The sequence below is a fragment of the Neovison vison genome, chromosome 12 (genome assembly GCF_020171115.1).
Source record: "Neovison vison isolate M4711 chromosome 12, ASM_NN_V1, whole genome shotgun sequence".
In the NCBI taxonomy this organism is placed as follows: Eukaryota; Metazoa; Chordata; class Mammalia; order Carnivora; family Mustelidae; genus Neogale; species Neogale vison.
The window spans coordinates 52,776,046-52,799,116 of NC_058102.1; the positions used below are offsets into that span (position 1 = coordinate 52,776,046).

A 23,071-nucleotide genomic window follows, 5' to 3' on the forward strand; every position below is an offset into this window, starting at 1 on the left:
TTTGTGTGGTATTTTATTTCCTTTATATCAGTGCCCTTTTGCCATGCTGTTTTGGGGTGGCTGCCTAACTCTAGTGAAAATTCTTTCTATATTAACGGAAGTTTGGTGTTTTAAATTCCTTAATGTTTTGCATTTTTAAAAATTGTTTTTAAAGAAATATTCTAACTGCTTGCACTGTTACTGTTCTTTGCCAGCCTTTTCAGGAGCCAAAAAAACAAAAACAAACAAACAAAAAAATACCCAGAGAAAAAACTTTCCTTCTTCCCCCTTCCTGATGATGAGTGAGAAGTATTGAGAACTTTCGGGGTCAGTGCCCTTCTAAACTCCCCTTCCCCCAATAATGCAGCTGTATAATGAATGGTAAATGCAGCGGTTTGGATTCAGGCACAGCCCCAGCCTGTTTGCAGGTAATTTGATTCTCCTTTCTTTCCATCGCAAGGCTAACTTTACTTTCTTTTTAAAGTTTTTTCTTTCTTTATGTACTTTAAAGGCAACCATGGATTTGTAAAAACTCTCGTATAGAAAGTAATGCCTAAGTATATCTAACAAATAATTTGATTAAAGAAGAACTTTTGGGGGTAAAGTTTGAATTGGTTGGGATGAACTCAGGACTTCGGGGATTTACTTTAGCCATTTAGATAACTCCATTCCTTGCTTATATGTCTATAATTAAGTATTTCAGAGTGTGACTTTTGGCTTTGTTTTGTTTTGGGTTTGTTTGTTTCTTCCATTGTGCTACTCTGGCTTAAGCTTTTTCAGGGGTTGGTGTTCGGAATACACAGTGAGCTCACAGTATAAAGACATCAATTAGGAGTTGACAGGTATGGAAAACTAGAGTTTTGAAAAGGTAAAATTAGGCTCTAGGTTATATATATGGTAAAAACTCACCATAGTGTTGAGTTGATCTTAGTGCTTCTCTTTCTGTGACATCATTATGAAAGTGAAAAGGAATGATGAGACAAAGATAATAGAAAGCATTTCAGTTATTTTAGGAACAGTGTGATCTCAGGAACTAATCATTTTAGTATTTCTAAGACACTAGTTCTAACAAAGAGGTAGATATGAACAGTTTCAGGTTATCATAATGGTTCAAATTTTTAAAAATTACAGGTTCAAACAGATTGGAGGGCATTTCTGAAGCACAAATCATTAAGTGCATTAACCAAGGCTATAAAATATAAAACAAAGTTAGTGGCAGGAATAGCAATACAACTTGTCCATTTTAATACAGCCTTTCTGTTACTTAATGTAGTATACCTTTCTCTGTCTACACCAGTCCCTTGCCCTTTCCTCTTTTCTCCTCCTGTGTTTCCCGAAGTTTTAGTTCTAATATGAGTTGTTGCCATTGGGAAGATAATCTTTTTTTTTTTCTTTCCTGTTAGGTAGAACTTTAGTGACAGTGATCAGGACCTTTTCAGGATAGACTTCTGCACAATTTTATTCTGTGACTTTAGATATCCTATCTGAAGAGGTTTTAAGTTCACTAGTTAGCTAATAGGATATCATGGCTTGTTATGCATTTTACAGCTGAAGGCATAAAATGAATCATTAACCTGTTTTTTGCTTCAATTCACTCATATAAGATAGGGCCATCTCTCCCCTAAATATCCTAAGACAAAAATATGTATGGGTTGAAGTAAAATTTACTAACAGAGGAATCCCAACTACCTCCTGGAGGAATTTATGATATATACTAAAAAGGGCTTGTACCAGAGAACCTTGTTCTCTTACTAAGAATGGCAAGCATTAGAATGTGTGGACTATGGTGATTGTGTGGGACTTGGAGAATTTAACAGTCTCCATTCAGCTTCCCATGAAAGTCACGGACTTGTTAAGAACGGTCTTGCTTTCAGATTTCATCATATTCAAACTTATTAGCTGGGCCTTATATAGTGTATATACCTGGCTGCTACTGTGGGGTTTGGGAACATGAGGGGTGGGGTGAATTGTTGTTGTTTTAGGTTTCAGTCAGACAGACATCACTGTGCCCCAGTTCCCAGAAGCACAGCAGGCCTCTAGGAGCATCCGTGGGAACGGCGCAGTCCTGACATCACCAACTCTCCTGCTCAGGCTCATCCCATATACAGAGGTCAAAGGGTGGGGTTTGAGATCGGGGGAAGGAATGAGAAAGTAGAAACAATGTAACTGCAGTGCCACTGTTGACTAGCCTTTGGTGCTTATGTCAGTGTTTGTTTTATTTTTTATGTTGGCAGAACTATTTTGGGGTAAAGGTAGTAGGGGGGTGGAACAAAAACAAGCCATTATTATTATTCATTAGTGGATACTGTTCTTTAATAGCTAATAAAGAATAACCTTGAAACCTAAACCTTCAGTGACAAAGGGAATGGGAATAGAAATTAATCTCAGGACTTGAACAAACAGAAAACATTTTATGTTGTGTTAGTTTCCAGTTCTACAATTGCTATTACATTTGTCCCTCTGTCTCCCTTTTTCACCCTGATTTTTTTTGTGTATATATACAGTTTGAGGAAATGTGTATTTGTGATCAGTCCTTTTAAAAGGACTCAGTGACTTAATCTTGCAAAAGATATACCCAATGCTTATATGGGCATACAAATGCTACCCTATTTTAAATATAGGTGGCGTATGTGTTCGTGTTTTAATGTATTCAGAGCCATTGAGCAATAAGCAGTCCAGAACATTGAAAACTCATGCAGGTAAAGCACCTAATGCCTTTAGTTTCTAGAATTACTATTAAAAATTCCTTTATTGCTGCATCTTCCACAATTCTTTAATAGTCTCTGAACTTAAAATTTACAGGAGTTGTGGACTCTCATTAAAATTTTAAGTTGCTCACTTATACATAAGGTTGTAGGGATAGGTGAAAAAGGAAAGTATAACAGAATAAATGGTTCCTTGAAATGGCAACTGCTGAGTGTCTACATCTTTCCTCTTAAAAATTCCCAGCTTAGCATGAATATTGATCATACATTGTTTAATTTTTTGTGATTGGGATTTTTGTTGTTTTGACTTGGGTAGGGAGGTCTTGGGCAATCAGTGAGGAAGCTCATACACATGTGAAAATATGAAATGTTAAAGGATTTTTTCCATTTAATCTGAATAGTAAGCAAGAACTTTTTCTATATACCCTTCTGCTGCAGCAGAGAGATAAACTGGTAGGTGGCAGCAGAAGAAGGAATTCTTCAGATTGACGGCTACTGAAAGAATCTACATAGAAGAGATAGAGCATAACATACCAGTAAAGGAAAGGGGGCAAAAAATGGAAGCAGGACTAAAATGTTTGGATTTTGACTCTAAATGGTAAGTTATTTTCTACTAAGAATGTGTTAATCAGTCTACTAGTATATAAGGCATTGTGGTATGAAATCATAAATGGCTTTATAGATCCTTGCCTTAGGATGAATTTGGCCTAACGAAGGTACTATCATTTTTTTATTTTGGGGGGGAGGAAAAACAAAACAAAAAACTAGCACTATGTAAAATTAGGGATCTTTCCCCAGTATATTGATATATATGAACGTTTCCAGCTTTATTGAGGTATAATTGACAAGCGTAAGATATATAAAGTATACAACATAATGATTTGATAGATGTATGCATTGTAAGAGTATCCCCCTCCCAATCAAGTTATTCTTTCACATCTAACATGTGAATCTCAATGATGGGAAAAATTACGCCTCTCACAATAAGTCAGGTTTTTAAAAATCTGCCAGATAAATGACATATATTGTTTAACCATTTTGTAGAAAATAAACTGTCTCCTTTTTATTAGCAACACTGGGGAGATAGCAACAAAAGTAGGTAATTTGGAAAACTTATGGGGTGAAAATAATTTTTTCTTTAACTAGTTGTGTCTTATCTATCTAGTCCCATTTCCTTGTCATTGTGTCTGCTCATCCATTCTACTCTGTTCACCTTTCTTCATTGCTTTTCTGTCTCTGTGCTTATTTTCTTCCATTTTCTTTTTTTGTTGTTTAAGATTTTATTGATTTATTCGACAGATCACAAGTAGGCAGAGAGGCAGGCAAAGAGAGTGGAGGAAGCGGGCTCCCCACTGAGCAGAGAGCCCGATGTGGGGCTTGATCCCAGAACCCTGGGATCATGACCTGAGCCTAAAGCAGAGGCTTAACTCACTGAGCCACCCAGGCGTCCCTCTTGCATTTTCTTCATTTGTGTTTTTTCTTCCCTATCTGTGTATCTCTTGCTCCTCTTGGTTGCCCTGTATGCTTCTTTCATTCATTTCCTCAGAAGTTAACTTCCCCAGTGTTGCCATTTTTCATCTCTGCCTCACTTTTTTTCTGTATGTGTGTGTCCTCCCCTTCTCATTTGCGTTCTCCGTGTTTGTATCTTTCAGGGTAAACAGCTTTATTTTTCTTTGCATCAACAACTACCTTAAGACACTTTAATCAGAGTATCAACATTGTAATTACCTATTTTAGAATTTGGAGAGGCTACATAGAAGAAATAGGGATTTTTTTTTTTTTTTGAAGATTTTATTTATTTGACAGACAAAGATTACAAGTAGGCAGAGAGGCAGGCAGAAAGAGAGGAGGAAGCAGGCTCCCTGCTGAGCAGAGAGCCCAGTGCGGGGCTCCATCCCAGGACCCTGGAATCATAACCTGAGCCGAAGGCAGAGGCTTTAACCCACTGAGCCACCCAGGTGCCCTGAAATGGGGATTTTTAAAGTCCCTGGAAAGATTAAATTTCAGAATTGAAATTTATAGTAAGATGCAGATCCATTTACTCATTCAGCTGCAAGTTTATTTTAACTATAGTATCTATTGTTGCTGTAAACAAGCTGTTTTAAGATCAATTGGACAGAAAGAAAAGTCCTGTGGTTCTTAATTTCATCTAGACTTAAGTTCAAATTGATTCTGATTTTTTTCAAGTTTCTAAAGAAATCAGGAAAGCAGTTACTAATTTATAGATGTTTACTAGAGAATAAATCTTTTTACTGAGATATAATCGACATATAAGTTTTATATGTACAACACAATGATTTAATATTTATATATATTGGGACATGATCACCATAGTAAGTCTAGGTAACATGCATCACTATATATAATTACAGAATTCCTTTTTTCTTGTGATGAGGACTTTAAAATCTCAGCAACTTTGAAATATGCAGAATGGCATTATGACTTAGGTATTTTATAACTGGAGAGAAAATAAACCTTTAGTCTTTCAGATAAAAGTAATTGAAACAATATCTTTTTTTCTAGGATATACATGTAAACATTTAGAAGTGTTAATTAGCCTTATTAAAGTAGTATATAAATAATTGTTTTCAAGTTTTATAGATGGTAAAAACAGGGTATCCAGAAGAGAAATTATTATTTAAAGAAAAGGAGTCCTGTTTCCTGTTAACATATGTAATAACAGATTGAACTACCGCATACAAGTGCCTGTGATTGAAGTTTAGAGTTTTTAAGCTGGAAAGCTTAGAGGCTGTATATTACAATCTTGAATATGCTGGTAAGGAACCTAAGGTTCACAGAAGTTAGTAACTTTCCCAAGATTATGGAACCACAACAAGGGCCCAAGTCTCCTACCTGCTAATAAAGTGCTCATTGCATTATATATCATGCATTTTTCTAAATCTGTTGTAGTATCTGAAGAAGTGAAATGCTCTGTGATGAGAGCTGTGCTATACCAATAAAAAGTTACCACTGTTTGTGCTTGTGGTTATCTCCTATGGTGGGGAATCTATTCAAATGAAGGTTATTAAGGCAAGCTATGGGTGACCATTTTAGGTGGCTTATATGTAAAATTAATGAGCACATCATTTGTAAGGTTTGGTAATGAAAAGTCATCCCTTGTTAAGGTAAGACACAAAGAACCTTCAGGTTCTTTGCAGTTTCAGGTTAAGGAGAAGAGGAATGGATTCCTTAGATCACTATACCATGGATGAATAGTAACATGAAGCTAGAATAACTGGTACCATTGTCTAAATATGTAGTATTCTCTCCTTTAAAAAAAAAAAGGTATAAAAGGAACTTATCTTCTATTAAGAAATATTTATGGAACACAAAACTATGCACCCTAAGTTAATACGGTTGGAATTTCTAAATCTTTTTGGACAGTTTTTTTTCTATTACAAATTTTCATATAGAGTTCATATAGAGATGTCAGTGCTTTAGAATTGAAAGAAGATGACCAGCTTGAATTTTAATCTGAAACAAAATTTAATTGTTTATTGTATAACTTACTGAAAATGTAAAAGTAGGGAGGCCTAACTGGCTCAGTCCATAGAGCATGTGAATCTTGATGTCAGAGTTGTGAGTTCAAGCTGCACATTGGGCATGGAGCCTACTTAAAATTTAAAAAAAAAAAAAAAAAAGTTAGAGGTGTTCTACTATAATTTTGTGTTTTATTTTGTGTGAAGTTTTGCAAGAATTATATTTGCCTCAAGGTTTTCCTCTTGGTATAGTTTTTCTGACTAAAATCACAGTTGTCTATATTAATAGGATTGTTAAGGGATAATATTGCTAATACATCTTTATATGTCAGAAAAACAGACCATACCTTAGTATACTTAGTATATCTTTTCCAGATGAGATCACAAAGGCAAATGTGGTAATCACAAAAAAAAAAAAAAAAAAAAAAAAAAAACCAGTTGTAAATTTTTTTGGTAGTCTAGACAGTTTGTAATATTTTATTGTCACATTAGTTAATTTTCAATTTTTTTTTTCTTTTTTCTCATCTTAATTATAAAGACTGTTTAAATCTGATTTAAGTGAGCTGTATGTGTTTTTCCCCTCTAGGTTCTTTTGAAGTAACCAGTGATCCTTTTTGCTTATTACTTCATTCACAGAATGGACGAAGATAGATTTGACTGTGTTTTTTGAAATGGAGTATAGAAATACCCAGAACAAGAAAGCTGTAGCGCTAACCTGTTTGATCGATGTGTTTTCTAAAATAAAAACACCAGAACTGGGAATGAAATAGTATGGAGTGTGATTTGTTCTTTTGGCAGTTATTCCTGCCCACTCCATCTTCTATGAATTCACTTCAGTCCATATGGCTAGACTTGAAGTCTAGCTCCACATGTGTCATTCTCTTTATCCTTTCATTTTCTTTACTTTGAAAACTCCTTTGGTTCTTGACATACTGATTTTTCTGTGATATATTTGGAAATGATTACTTTCTCCTTTTAGTACATAGGCACTAAAATATGTATCATTTTACATGTAAATGTGTGCTACATGGATTTACTCCTACCTCTTTCCATTCCCACTTTATCTGTCCATGCCAAACAATTGTTTCTGTGTTTTTTTTAATTTCTGAAGAAGTGCAACTTTCTTCTTTTTCACTCTGACAGCTCCCTGACATACACTCATCACAGTATCACTCACTATGTTTTAATCATCTTTAGCTAGAGTCTATAGAAGATCTGATAACATATGTGTGTATACAGAGGCAGCCCTAATACTTAAGACAAAAAATACTGATATTGTTTGTAGTCAGATATTGATACAAATTCTAATTCCATTATTTACTGGTTACATGGACTCAGGACAAATCACCCTCTTCAAGCTGTAAGGGAGTGTTTGTAAAATTGGAATAGTTGTACCCACTTTACTAGATTAAAGTGTAAGTATAGCTTTGCTATAATACATGTATAGTGCTTAGCACATAGTTGAATAATAAATACTGATCTTTAATTCTGTAAATTTTGGTTATTGATATCTTATTCAAGAGCTGCTGAATCTTTTCATCTCAGAATTAAAGTCCATAAGATTTTCTTTCTTAATTACTTCTTGGTTTTCCTATGTAAGCTCCTTTCATAAGATTTTGTGGTTGGAACACTGTGTGTACGCATGTATGTGTGTATACACATTTGTGGCATTTCTCCTAGACTGATTATTCCTTATCTCTACACTTCATTGACTGACTAAGGAATTTTATATAAGAAAACTTTTATTTCATATTGTCTTCAGTTATTCCCTGCCAGCTCAAAACAATAACTTTTTCTTAATCAGGAGAATTAAACAAGTGAGGAGTACGCATACCACACACCATAAGGAGTAATTTTAGGATAGTGTGACTTGTTTCCCTAAAAATGATTTAATGTCTTACCAGAGTTGTACTAAATCAAATGGTGGAGAAGCCATAATAAAGGGCAAAAACGGTAAAAGAAGGGTTAGAATCATACATAGGATTAGGTCTTATACGTTTGCTTAGAGGTGTAACAAAATTGGCAAAGAGTGGAATAAGAAAATTACAGGGACACCTGTATGACTTGGTTGGGCAGCCAACTCTTAATTTTTGGCTCAGGTTGTGCTCTCAGGATCGTGAGATTGAGCCCTGCTTGCATGCTCGCTCTCTCTTGTGCTCACAATAAATCTTAATTGCACAAGAGAAGCAGTATGTTCTTTTTTTTTAAGATTTTACTTTCTTACTTGACAGAGAGCGATTACAAGTAGGCAGAGCAGCAGGCAGAGAGAGGGGGAAGCAGACTCCCTGCCGAGCAGAGAGCCTGATGTAGGGCTCGATCCCAGGACCCCAAGACCATGACTTGAGCCGAAGGCAGAGACTTTAACCCACTGAGCCACCTAGGCAACTGAGGCAGTATGTTCTGATTTTGAGCTATCTCACGATGTAGATCAGTACTGTGACACTAAAATGCAATCCATTAAAGCCAGCCCAGTAAGAAATTCTCTCGATGGTCTAAGCTGATTCAATCATAAAATTTAAATTTTCTTGGGGCACCTGGGTGGCTCAGTGGGTTAAAGCCTCTGCCTTCAGCTCAGTCATGATCTCAGGGTCCTGGGATCAAGCCCCACATCGAGCTCTTTGCTCGGCGGGTGGTGAGCCTGCTTCCTCCTCTCTTTCTCTGCCTGCCTCTGCCTACTTGTAATCTCCTAACTGTCAAATAAATAAATAAAATCTTTAAAAACAAATTTAAATTTTCTCAGTGATCTACAACCGCCTATAAAATAACCCTTCAAAAATATTTTTTAAAATCTTTTTTTTTTTTTAAAGATTTTATTTATTTATTTGACAGAGATCACAAGTAGGCAGAGAGAGGAGGAAGCAGGCTACCTGCTGAGCAGAGAGCCCAATGCGGGACTCGATCCCAGGACCCTGGGATGATGACCTGAGCTGAAGGCAGAGGCTTTAACCCGCTGAGCCACCGAGGCGCCCCAATATTTTTTAAAAAATCTTAACTCAGGAACACCTGGGTAGCTCAATCAGTTAAGTGTCGAATTTGGCTCAGATCATGACCTCAGGGTTGTGGAGTCAAGCCCTCTGTTGGGCTCTGTGCTGGAGTCTGCTTGAGATTTCCCTCTCCTTTTGCCCCTTTCCTCTCTCTGATGTGGTTTCCCACTGTCTCTCTAGAATAAATAACAATATATTTTTATTATTTTAAAGATCTTATTTGTCAGAGAGTACACAAGCAGGGAGAGCTGCAGGCAGAGGGAGAAACAGGCCTCCTGTTGAGCAAGGAGACTGATGAACTTGATCCTAGGACCTTGGGATCATAATCTGAGCCAAAGGCAGACACTTAATCAACTGAGCAATGCAAACATCCCAAATAAATACAGTCTTTAAAAAATAAAAGTTTATTGTTTAAAGCATACATGCTAGTGTCACTTTGGATCCTCCAAATATGCTAGAGGTGTTCTGAAGAAGATGGCAGTGAAAGGTATGAGGGAGAAGGAGTAGTAGCCAGGAAAGAGCATTTGACACCTATGACAGAAGAAAATTGAATGGAATGAGCATCAGACCTAAACTGTTCTGAGAAAGCCTCTGCCAGCCTGAAAGAAGAATGTTAGAGCAGATTACCCATTATGGTAGTTCAGCATTGGGCAGAAATGGCCTGGCTAGTATGCTAGGAGCAGCCTGAGGAGAAATCAGCCTCCATACAAATGCTGTGACAGATCAGGAGCTGAAACTGGAGGCTGCTTGCATCAAGTCACCCCCCCCCAGCTTTATTGAGATATAATTGAAATATAACATTGTATCAATTTAAGGTATTTAACAATGATTTGCTATGTGTATATATTGCAGGATTATTACTATGATAAGTTTAGTTAACACCCATCACCACAGTTAAAAATATTTTTTCTTATGAGATTTTTAAAGATCTTAGAAACTTTAAAATATACAGTACAGCATTATGTACATGATATCCCCAGAACTCATTTATCTTACCACTGGAGGTTTGTACCTTTTGGCCACCTTCACCTATCCTCCCTCTCCCCTCTGCAAATCGACCTAACCAACCACAAATCTGGTGGGTTTTTTTTCCTATGAGTTTTTGTTTTTTTAGTTCCACATAGATGATTAGAGTATTTATCTTTGTCAGATTTTTATTTCACTTAGCATAATGCCCCCAATTCCATCCATGTTGTCACAGATGGCAAGATTTCCTTTTCTATAGCTGAATAATATCCCATTGCATCTAGTCGCATTGAGATACCTCATTTTTTGAATTTTTAAAAAATATATTATTTGTTTATTTGACAGAGATCACAAGTAGGCAGAGAGGCAGGCAGGGTGGGGCAGGGGGGGAAGCAGGCTCCCTGCCGAGCAGAGAGCCCTATCCCAGGACTCTGAGATGACCCGAGCCAAAGGCAGAGGCTCAACCCACTGAGCCACCCAGGTACCCCGAGATACCACATTTATTTTTATCCATTCATTCACTGATGGACACTTTAAGTTGTTCCCATAGCTGTTACAAAGCTGTAGTGAACATGTAGTTGCAGATAGAGGATCATATAGTAGTTCTATTTTTAATTTTCAGAGGGGCCTCCATAATGATTTTCCTGGTGGCTGTACCAATTTGCATTCCCACCCACAGTGTATGAGCTTTTCCTTTTCTCCACATCCTTGGCATATTTCTCATCTTTTTTTTTTTTTTTTAAAGATTTTATTTATTTATTTATTTGACAGAGCGAAATCACAAGTAGGCAGAGAGGCAGGCAGAGAGGGAGAGGAGGAAGCAGGCTCCCTGCCAAGCAGAGCGCCCGATGAGGGACTCAATCCCAGGACCCTGAGATCATGGCCTGAGCCAAAAGCAGAGGCTTAACCCACTGAGCCACCCAGGCGTCCTCTCATCTTTTTGATAGTAGACATTCTACTAGGTGTGAAGTGATAGCTCATTGTGGTTTTGATTTGCATTTTACTGATGATTAGCAATGTTGCAATTTCTCATGTGCCTTTTGGCCTTTTGTAGCTTGTGTTTGGAAAAATTTCTGTTCAGGTCCTCTCCATTTTTATTAACCACTTATCAGATACATAATTTGTACATATTTTCTGCCATTCCATAGGTTGTCTTTTTGTGGGTTCCTTCAGTCTGTAGAAGCTTTTTAGTTTGATGTAGTCCCTTTGGTTTTGTTTGCCTTTGTTTTTGGTGTCAAGTCCAAAATAAATTATTGCCAAGAGCACTGTCAAGGAGCTTACTCTCTGTTTTCTTCTAGGAGCTTCATGGTTTCAACTCTCACGTGTTCTTCCTTCTTTTTTCTTTATTTCTTTCTTTCTTTTTTTTTTTTGAGTTAATTCTTGTATGGACTTTACAGTAAGGGTTCAGTTTCATTTTCTTTGCATGTGGCTGTCCAGTTTTCCAGCACCATTTATTATAGTATGCTTTCCCCATTGTATATTGTTAGCTGCATTTTAAATTAATTGAACATATATGTTTGGATTTATTTCTATGCCCTGTAATATTTTTTTAAGATTTTGTTTATTTATTAGACAGGGACACAGCGAAAGAGGGAACACAAGCAGAGGGAGTAGGAGAGGGAGAAGTAGGCTTCCCACCAAGTAGAGAGCCTTGTGGGGCTCTATCCCAGGACCCTGGGATCATGACCTGAGCCGAAGGCAGATGATTGACACTGAGCCACCCAGGCGCCCCTAGGCTCTGTATTCTTTTCCATTGATTTATTTGTCTGTTTTTATGCTGATGTCATAATTTTGATTACTATAGCTTTATAATGCAATTTGAAGTCAGGAAGTATGATGTCTCTAGGTATGTGATTTGCATCAGATTTTCTTGAAGAGATCTGAGTGGACACCTCTGTGGCAACCACATTCCACCCCTTATGCTGCACAGATCGCCTCCACATACTTTTGATGGAACAGCTCCTTTACAGTTCCATGAGTCTCTTACCTGAAAGCTATATTGTATCTTTTCCCACCACTGACACATACAGTACCATAGATCTGGCAGATCATGTGGCCCAGTTCACAGGGGTACTTGGATCACATCCTGAATCTTCTATAGATCCCTTTCCTGATCCAGGCCCTACTCACACTTACGTCTTTTATATCATCCAATATGTGGGTTGGAATATTTCTAGGTGGAATGTGTTATCTCCAGAATCCAGAGAGAGCCATCAGCTATTGTGCTTGCTTCCTTGTAGCAGGTGATGCAAATGTAGCAAGCTTTTACTTTGTAGGGGATATTCCAGCATGCCCTTTACCCCTGGGTCTTCTAAAAACTTCGTAAGAATGGCAGACCCTCAAATCTTTTATTATAGAGTTTATCTCCTACCCTCTGAAACATGTATCTCCACCAGGTGTTCAGTGTGGCAAGCTAACTTTTGCTTATCTTGTCCAATCAGCAGGATGTTATTGATGTGATGTTCTGTGGAATGTCCATATGACAGATCATTTAAATTATATCATCAAAGATGCAATGGTTAACATATCTCTGGAGCAAAACTAAGTGAATATTTTCCATTCCATGTAAATGCAACTATTTCTGGTCCTCTTCTGTTCAAGATAAAAAGAAATTTTTTTATTCACCGGATCAATGATTGTATATTAGGTACCTGAGATCTAATACCCCTGCTATGTGCACTCATTGGCAAGAAGTAAGCCAGGAAGACAGTGACCTTAAATGCTTAGGTGGATCCAAAAAAGGAGCAGCTGGAAACTGGCCAGCTAATTACATTTTTTCTCAGCAAGTTTTAGGAGATGTCTGACTGGCAAACCTTAGTATCAGTGGCTGTCACAGCACTCATGGCAAACAATTAGGACTCAAGAAGAAAATAAACCAGAAAGATTCACCAGTATGCTTCTTCCACCTCCTGACCTTACTCCCTGGAGGAAATCACTGTTTTAATACTTTCTTGCATATCCTTCCAGAATTTCTAAATCATTAATAGTATGTCTTTTTTTTTTTTCTTAAACCCTGTGGGTTCATGATACAGACAGTGTCCCATAACTTCACAACATTTCTTTGAATATCTTGCCATACAAATATGTACACTGCTACCTCGGTTTTTTAAACAGCTACATAAAATTCTATTTGCTTTTGCCATAATTTATTTCCTTGGCTTAGTTACATGAAATACTCCAGTATTCTTTAAATGAAGTTTCCCTTTAAAAAATTTTTTCTATTATATGCTACCAAAGAATTCTGATACAAGAAAAGAGAATGAGAAAAATAAACTTCGACAAATGTTCTTAGGATAACGATTGAGCTGAAGAGGTTAAAACAAAAACTGGCTTAATTCCATAATCCAGAAGGCTTACAATGATCTGAGTGACACTAGGTCTAATGGAGGATAGCTGGACCATAATAGGGATAGGTAGAATTAAAGAATTGCCAAGTCTAATTAACATTTAGGAACTATACACTGCCAGCAGGAATAGTAAAATCATTTCTACCAATTCAATAAAATCAATTTGAGTATTTAAGCACACACAGGGAATATATTCAAAATCCATATTTGGCCTAATTAAGGTAGGGGATCATAATGAATGCAAGAAGAAAAAGGCTGCCAACCAATTCAATGTTTCCAAAACACTTTTTATAGTCTTCAATTTTATTTCTGTATACATTCCCATCTCTAAATCTACAGGAAAAATCCATTTGAGCAAAAACATGCCATTAGACAGAAACATTTTATATTTTTTTGTGCAAGTCATAAACATTTTATAAATTCATCTTATAAGCAGAGGAATTAGCATAGTTCCAGACCACTTTATGTAAGGCATCTATGCCAAAAAGCCTGAAGTATTATATAGTGGGCCTAGTCTGGGTTGAACAGACCTGACTTGATTACATAAATACATTATCCCTAAGGGTATATGGCTTTTCTAGTATGTGGAGTTTTTAAAAAAATATTTTATAAGAGAGAGCTCAAGCAGGGTGAAGCGCAGAAGGAGAAGCAGACTCTTGACTGAGCAGGGAGCCTGATGTGGTGCTCAATCCCAGGACTCTGGGATCATGACCCAAGCCAAAGGCAGAGCATCCAGGTGCCCCCAGTTCATGGAGTTTGCAATGAAGTAAGATAGATCAAGTCTATTTGCCCAATAGTGTCTAATAACCCTAAGCTAATCATTTGACAAGTTACCACCGCGCATAGTGAGCAAATAAGTTAAAACAGACTCTAAATCTCAGCGGCTCCACTTACTAGATCTAAGATTGTGGGTAAGTTAAACTCTCTACACCATTTTTTTTAATCTGCAAAAGATCAGTGGTAAGTTTTTTCTTTATTTGGGAGTAATCCTAGTAGCATTTGGTACATAATTGCTATTAAATGGCTCTCCTAGAATTTCTCCCCTTTGCATTGAACAATCATAACAAATATGGGATAATCTGTCTCCCACTAGCCAAAATTCTGCTGGGGTATGGAGAAAAGAAAAGAGTACTTATGAACAATTGAAAACATTTGCATAATATCAATAGTAAAAAAGCAACCCACAAAATGTAAGAATGTTTGCAAATCACCTATCTGATAGAATAATAACCAGAATATATAGAGAACTCCTAAAAATCAACAATAGAGAAAACCAAATTTAAAAATGGACAAAGGATTTGAATAGACTTTCCTCCAAAGAAGCTGTACAAATGGCCAATAAGCACATGAAAAAGATGTTCAACTTCCCTGATCAGCAAAGTCCAAATCAAAGCACAATGTGTTACCAACTTACTAGGATAACTAATAACAAGTGTTGACAAGCTAGGTCAGCCCCTCAGAGTTTCCCACAACAATAAAAGGGAAGGGGCAGTTTTCTTTACCAGAAACACAGAAGAGGTGAAGGAAATGAAAATGGATGAGGAATATTAATGTAAAGACTTCTGGGTGGCTCAGTCGATTGAGCATCTGACTTCTGATTTCAGCTCAGGGCATAATCTCAGCCTTGTGCCATTGAGCTCCACGTGGGGCTCCACACTCTGGAGTCCACTTAAGATTCTCTCCCTCTGCCCCTTCTGCCTCTCCCCATGCACTCTCTCTAAATAAATAAATCTTAAAAAAAAAAAAAAGACAACAGTGTCTTAATGGAGACAATATTTGAAAGGTTAAGGTAAAGATTTGGAGAAATTGAGTAACCTTCTAATGATCACATAGTAACCCAAGTTACAGAAAACACGCCTTTTGTTAACTTTTAGTCACTGCTGTCAGAGTAGAGATTTCAAGCATTTTTGGTCTATTTTATGATGATCTGGTAGAGGGAAATTAGTTGGAATAGCTCTGGAGACTCAGGAAGAAAGAAGGATGAAATATCTTCCACCAAGTATTGCAGTGGTCGGAATTCTAAAACAGCCTCCAAGATTCCAGTCTGTCAGTGTACATGCCCTATATATTTCCCTCTCCTTGAATGGAATCTTTGAATATGTTGGGATATTATTCCTGTGATTAGGCTATGTTTTGCTGTTATAATTTAGGCCTCTAATCAGTTAACTTTTAAGTTGTTAATCAAAATGATGGTCTTTAGTGGGCCCTACCTAATCAGGTGAGCCTATTAAAAGAAGATTTGGAATACAGGGACAGGAGAAGTCAGATTTGGAGCAGTGGAGACTCTTGTTGGCCTTGAAGAGACAAGCTGCCATATGGAAAGGTCCAGATGGCAAGGAGCAGTGAGCGACCCCTGAGAGTCAAGCCTAAACACCAACAACCAGTAAACTTGGAAAAGGAACCTGAGCCTCAGATGAAATGGCAGCTTAGGTAAGATCTGAGTAGACTTGTGCCCAGATTCCTGACCATGAAAACTAAGATAAATATGTGCTGTTTCAAACCATAAAAATTTATCATAGTTTGTTACACAGCAATGGAAACCTAACACAAGTATCTTTAAGGTAAAAATATTTATACAAAATACTAAGTGTATTAAACATTTTTATATATGTGTATTATACATTATATAAATATACTTTATACTATAAAATATAGTCTATAGACTCTGGCAGATTCATGCTGCCTTTTCTGATGTTGGGGTAACATAGTTTATAGGTTCACAGGCATAGGAGTCTAGTATATTGAATGATCTAGGGCAATAGCATTATGTAATGGAAAGACTATTGAATTGAGAGACAGGAAATAATATTTTGTTCTGGCAGTCACTGAGTAGCCCTACATAAATCACTTAATTTGGGGAGGGGCGTTTCAGTTCCCTCATCTGGAAAAGGAAGAAATTAGGCTTGTTGGTGATGATAGTTGTACAACAATGTGAATGTACTTAATGCCACTGAACTGTACAGTTAAAAATAGTTAAAAGGGTAAATTTTTAAAAACTAAATCTTTGGAAGACAATTCTATCATTAGTTTATAAGATGCTCATTTTACCACATCTCTATCAACATTAAAAATCCTGAATTTATTTTTCTTCTGATGATGTTTTTTAAAAAGGATGGTGATAGGGATGCCTGGGTGGCTCAGTGGGTTAAAGCCTCTGCTTTTGGCTCGGGTCATGATTCCAGGGTCCTGGGATCAAGTCCCGTGTTGGGCTCTCTGCTCAGCAGGGAGCCCGCTTCCCTTCCTTTCTCTCTGCCTGCCTCTCTGCCTGCTTGTGATCTCTGTCTGTCAAATAAATAAATAAAATATTTTTTTTTAAAAAAGGATGGTGATATTACATAGTCTTCAGTGTAATTCTAATAGGAATATTAGACATTTTTGCCCTTTGAAATTATGTTTTTGAGGCATTTCAAGCTAAACTTAATGATTCTCTTTCCACAGTTTCCCATCTCAGCCCAATATCTAGATTCAATTCTGGTCTTTGGTAAAACACATTAAATATCTCTTGTTCAGCAATAACACTTGGCATCAAATAACCTTGTTATTGACAAGACTCATTTTGATACTCTATTACATTTTTGGTAATTGTATTTGTTTTGTTCCTATGGCTGACTGCCTATTTTTGTAACTTTCCTAATATCCTAAGTGCTCCGACTTTCATTCAACAAATAGTTTAAATGTCTACTATGTACTGTGCACAATTTTAGCCACTTAGGTTAAAACAGGGGAAAAAAAAAGTCTTGCCTTTATTTACTTTTTAGTACAGCAGGGGAAACAGTAAGTCATAAATGTGATTAAGCTGAAAGTGTTCCTGGAATGTTTGAGGAACAGCAATATGGATGAACAGAGAGAGTAGGTAATGAAGGACCCAGTTAAACTGGAATTAAGATAACTGAGAGGTATTGTTTAAATTTGAGGGAAATTGAAAGACATTGCACACATTCATTTCTTTAGATTTTTTTAAAAAGACTTTATTCACTTATTTGAGAGAGAAAAGAACATGAGATGGGGGAGGGTCAGAGAGAGAAACAGACTCTGCTGAGCAGGGAGCCCAATGCAGGGCTTCATTCTGGGACTCCAGGATCATGACCTGAGCCAAAGGCAGACACTTACCCACCTGAGCCACCCAGGTGCTCCTGTACTGCACACTTTTTTTTTTTTTAAAACATATAATGTATTACTTATTTCAGAGGTATGGGTCTGTGAATCATCAGTCTTACACAATTCACAGAGCTCACCAAGCACATACTCTCCCCAGTGTCCATCATCCAGCCACCCCATCCCTCCTACCCCCCCTCCACTTCAGCAACCCTCAGTTTGTTTCCTGATATTAAGAATCTCTTATGGTTTGTCTCCTTCTCTGGTTTCATCTTGTTTCATTTTTTCCTTTCTTCCCCCATGATCCTCTGCCTTGTTTCTCAGATTCCACATAGTGAAATCATATGATAATTATCTTTCTCTGACTTAATTACTTGGCTTAGCGTTATACCCTCCAGTTCCATCCACATCATTACAAATGGCAAAATTTCATTTTTAATGGCTGCATAATATTCCAGTGTGTGCATGTGTGCGCACGCGTGTGCATGTGTGTGTGTGTATCTCACAATTTCTTTATCCATTCACCTGTTAATGGACATCCGGGCTTTTTCCATAGTTTGGCTATTGTGGACATTGTTGCTATGAACATTGGGGTGCATGTGCCCCTTCGGATCACTACATTTGTATCTTTGGGGTAAATACCCAGTATGCACTGCACACTTTTTAACAGAAAAGTAATATGATCTAATTTATATTGTTAAAGACTTAAAAAAAATAAAGACCTACTTTAACTACTTTGTGGATAATAGACTCTGGACAGTCATAGGTAGAAAGATAGGCAAGAGGACTTCTAATTCTTGCTAAGATGGGGCTAACAGAGACTGAATTTACCCTGTCATCTGAAACAATTAGAAAACAGGAATATATATATATATATATATATATATATATATATATATGACATCAGTAGAAGATGAATTCTTAGGGAAAAGAACCAAGATGAGCCCCACAATTGCCAGCATACTACATGGGGAGTTTCTTCATCACAGTGCAGGAGAAGACAATCTAACCAGGGCCTAGTGGTCTTACTGAGTTGAAGGAATGGAGCTGAGAATTAGAGAGCCAGCACACCTAGAATTCCCAGAGCAGAGTACAGAGGTTGCAGAGGATCTCCCTGAGTTTTTGGATGAGTATTGTTCAGCACATGTGTATGAAGAAACTACCCAAGGACAGGAAAAGAACCACCTGGAATCACTAGTGACAACAGTTCCTGGGGCTCACGAGAGGTTTAGAATAATTAGTATTCCCACCAGCCAGAGTGGAAAAACTAAGTAGATTATGGGAGAAAAAGTAGAGAACTCAGAAGGGTATTGCTTCAGGAGTGGGAAAAAATTGTTCTAGAGTAAAGGCTGCTCCATCACACCTAACAAACTTAAAAGAAAGCCTCAATCACAGTTGGGGCAAACAATAGATTAGCCAAAAGTCATTAAAGGGAAAAGGTGAGGAATGAGATGAATGAGGTGATGAATGAGATGGGCTTGAATACTCCAACATATTGCTGGGATCTAAGAGCCTACATGGGACTGCGCACATGCTCAGGAAAGACCTGAGGTCCAAAGCTCTTATTTCTGACTGGCCTAGTGAGTACACACAAGCAGGAAATAAAGGCTAAGATAAAGTTGTAAACTGCATAGGTAAATGTAGAAGATGTGCTTCAACATGCATAAAGACCCCTCAGCAGAGACAGAGATTTACTCTTTTTAAGCATGTAGGAAATTTCTCTCCAGTTATTAGGTGACCATTGAGCTGGGGAGGGGTGTCAGTGGCGTGTGCACACACACACATATACAGACTAAATAGAACCAGTCCAGAAAGTTACTGAACAAAAACAGTAACTACAACAAGTACCAACAACAACAAACCCTGGGAAGGTGAAAGAATCTGATTTCCAGAGTTGCTTAATTATATTGTTTGAAATACCTCATTTTCTTTTTCTTTCTCTCTCTCTCTCTCTTTTTTTTAAATATTATTTATTTGTGAGAGAGAGTGTGTGAGTGCACAGTCAGGGAAGGTGGCATGTAGAAGAAGAAGCAGTCTCCCTGCTGAGCAAGGAACCCAATGTGGGGCTCCATCCCAGGACCCTGAGATTATGACCTGAGCTAAAGACTGACATGTAAAAGACTGAGCCACCCAGTTGTCCAGGAAGTGCCCTATTTTCAACCAAAAATGAGGACATATGCAAAGAAACAAGAAAGTATGGTCCATACATAGAAGGAAAGAAAACATTCTATAGAAACTCTACCTGAGGAAGAACAAATGATTTACTAGACCAAGACTTTAAACTACCTATTTGAAATATGTGCAAAGAATTAAGAGAAAATTATAAAGAACTAAAATAATGTTTGAGAAGAATGTCTCATCAAATTGAGAATCCCAATAAAAAAAGTATTTTTAAAAAGATTTTAGGGGCGCCTAGGTGGCTCAGTGGGTTAAGCCTCTGCCTACGGCTCAGGTCATTATCTCTGGGTCCTGGGATCGAGCCCCTCATTGGGCTCTCTGCTTGGCAGGGAGCCTGATCCCCGCCTTCCTGCCTGCCTCTCGGCCTACTCGTGATCTCTCTGTCAAATAAATAAATAAAATCTTGAAAAAAGAAAAAGCACATTAAAAAAAAAAAAGATTTTATTTATTTGAGAAAAAGAGCATGCATGCTTGAGCATGAGCTTGGGGGAGGGGCAGAGGGACAGGTAGAAGCAAACTCCTAACTGAGCAGGGAGCCCCACATGGGGCTCCATCCCACAACACTGATATCACAACATGAGCCAAAGGAAGATGTTTAACTGACTGAGCCACACAGTTACCCCAAAAGATAAAAAGTATTCAGAAGATCCAGATAAAATTTCTGGAGTTGAAATATAATATATCTGAAACAAAATAAGCACTAAAGGAACTCTGAGGAGGAATAATAAAGAATCAGCAAACTTGAGGATAGGCAGTTAAGATTATACAAAATAAAATGGGTGTGATGTGTGTATATATGTATATATGTGCATATATACACACACTCAGTTTTTGCAAACTATTGAAATTAAATTTATTAATCTGAGTTAGAGTGCGATCAGTTAAAATGCTAATCCACAAAGCAACCACTAAGAAAATAAATAAGAAAACAATAAGGAAATTAAAACGATACTGTAGAAATACCCATTTAATGGAAAAGAATGCAGTAATGGAAGAACTGAGGAACGAAAAAAATACAGGAGGCAAAATGGGAGACATATATACTCCTTTATCCTTTATTACATTAAATGTAAGCAGATTAAATTCTCAAACACCAGAAATTGGCATATGGCTATATAAAAAGAAAAAAGGATTGTGATCCAATTTTGTTGTCATTTGACAACAAACGAAATGTCATTTCTTTGAAATGTCATTTCAAAGAAAAAGTAAGTTCACATTAAAAGGATGGTAAAAGATATGCCATGAAAGAGTAACCAAAAGAAAACTAGAGTACTGTACTAATATCAGATAATATGGATTTTAAGACAAAAATTGTTATGAGGGGAAAAAGGAAATAATGACAAAGGTTAGTCTACCAAGAAGAAATAACAATTATACAATTATATGTGCACTTAATAACAGAAATCCAAAAACCATGGAACAAAATAATCGACAAAATTGAAGATAGAAAAAATACCCACCTTTGATAATGGATAGAACGAGGCAGAAGAGCAAAAAGTAAATAGAAGACTTGAATAGCAGTATAAACCAGTTACACCTGATAGACATCTGTGGAATACTTCAGTACCCAATAGCAACAAAAGACATACTTTTTTCTCTAACACAATCAAAACATTTTGCAGGGTAGAACATACGCTATGCCATAAAAAAGCCTCAATAAATTTAAAAGGATTGAGTTTATACAAGTTATATTCTCTAACCACAAAGGAAGAAATTACAGACCAATAAAAGAAAGAAATTAGGAGAATTCACAGCTATGTGGAAATTAAACAACATCTAAGTAATCAATGGGCCAAAGAAGAAATCACAAGAAAACTGGAAGATAATTTGGGGTGAATAAAAATAAAGACAATATACAGAAACTTATGGAATACAATGAAAGCAATGGTTAGAAGCAAATGTTTACTGTAAATACCTACATAAAAAATGAAGAAAAAATGCAAATTATTTACCTGAACTTCCACCTGGAGAACTAAGAAGAGAAGAGCAAAGTAAATCCCCAACAGGTGAAAGGAAGGAAATAATAAATTCTAGAATAGAAATTAATGAAATAGGGAATACAAAAACAATCAAGAAAATTAAAACAAGACAGAACAATGTTGGTTCTTTAAAATAAACAACAAAATTGGTGGCGCCGGGGTGGCTCAGTGGGTTAAAGCCTCTGCCTTCAGCTCAGGTCCTGATCCTGGGGTCCTGGGATCAAGCCCCGCATCGGGTTCTCTACTCAACAGGGAGCCTGCTTCCTCCCCTCTCTCTCTGCCTACTTGTGATCTCTGTCAAATCAATCAATAAAATCTTAAGATTTTATTGATTGATTTGACAGACAGAGATGACAAGCAGGCAGAGAGGCAGGTAGAGAGAGAGGGGGGAAGCAGGCTCCCTGCTGAGCAGAGAGCCTGATGTGGGGCTCAATCCCAGGACCCCGAGATCATGACCTGAGCTGAAGGCAGAGGCTTAACCTCATTATTAAAATTATGAATGAAATAGGGAACATTACTTTTGACTTGATTGAGATTAAAAAATATTAGAGATACTATGAACAACTGTATGTCAACAAATTAGATAATCTGGAAAAAAAGATAAATTTCTAGAAAAATAACTATCAAAACTGACTCAAGGTAATACAGAAAATCTGAAATAGATATATAAAAATAAAGACTAATAAAAAAATTTTTAAAGATTATTTATTCATTTGAGAGAGAAGGAGAGAGCTAGAGCATGAGCAGGGAGGAGGGGCAGGGGAAAAGGGAGAAGTGGGCTTCCTGCTCCAGCAGATTTCCTGCCAAGCAGGGAGCCATACTGGGGGCTTCATCCCAGGACCCCAAGATCATGACCTGAGCTGAAGGCAGACGCTTAACTGACTGAGCCACCCCGGAGCCCCTAGTAATAAAAATTTCTTAACAAAGATAAACCTTGGCAAGGGAACTTACTGAAAAATCCTACCAAATGTTTAAAGAACTAACACCAATTTTTCAATGGACTCTTAAAATAAAAGAGTAAGGAATATTACTCAGCTGAGTATGTGAAGTCAGTATTACCATGATACCAAAACTTGACAAAAACATCACAGATCAATCAAGAAAACTACAGATCAATATCTCTTATGAATATAGATGAAAAAATCCTCACCAAATACTAGCAAAATGAATGCAGCTTTGTATAAAAAGGATTATACGCTATGGCCAAGTGAGATTTATTTTAGAAATGCAAAGTTAATTTACCATCCCGAATTCAATTTAAGAATATATCATATTAATAGAATAAAGTCAAAACCACATGAATATCTCAACATGAGTTACAGAAAAAGTATTTGACAAAATCCAGTACCTTACATGATA

The 23,071-nt window shown here is 37.0% G+C and overlaps 1 long non-coding RNA gene across 1 annotated transcript; it reads left to right on the forward strand.

Annotated features, from left to right (window-relative positions):
* Positions 1-432: 432 nt before the first annotated feature.
* On the forward strand, positions 433-6,925 carry LOC122891605. Its single transcript, XR_006381298.1, has 3 exons — positions 433-2,678; positions 3,123-3,282; positions 6,750-6,925. It is a non-coding gene; the product is annotated as an uncharacterized LOC122891605 (long non-coding RNA).
* Positions 6,926-23,071: the final 16,146 nt, after the last annotated feature.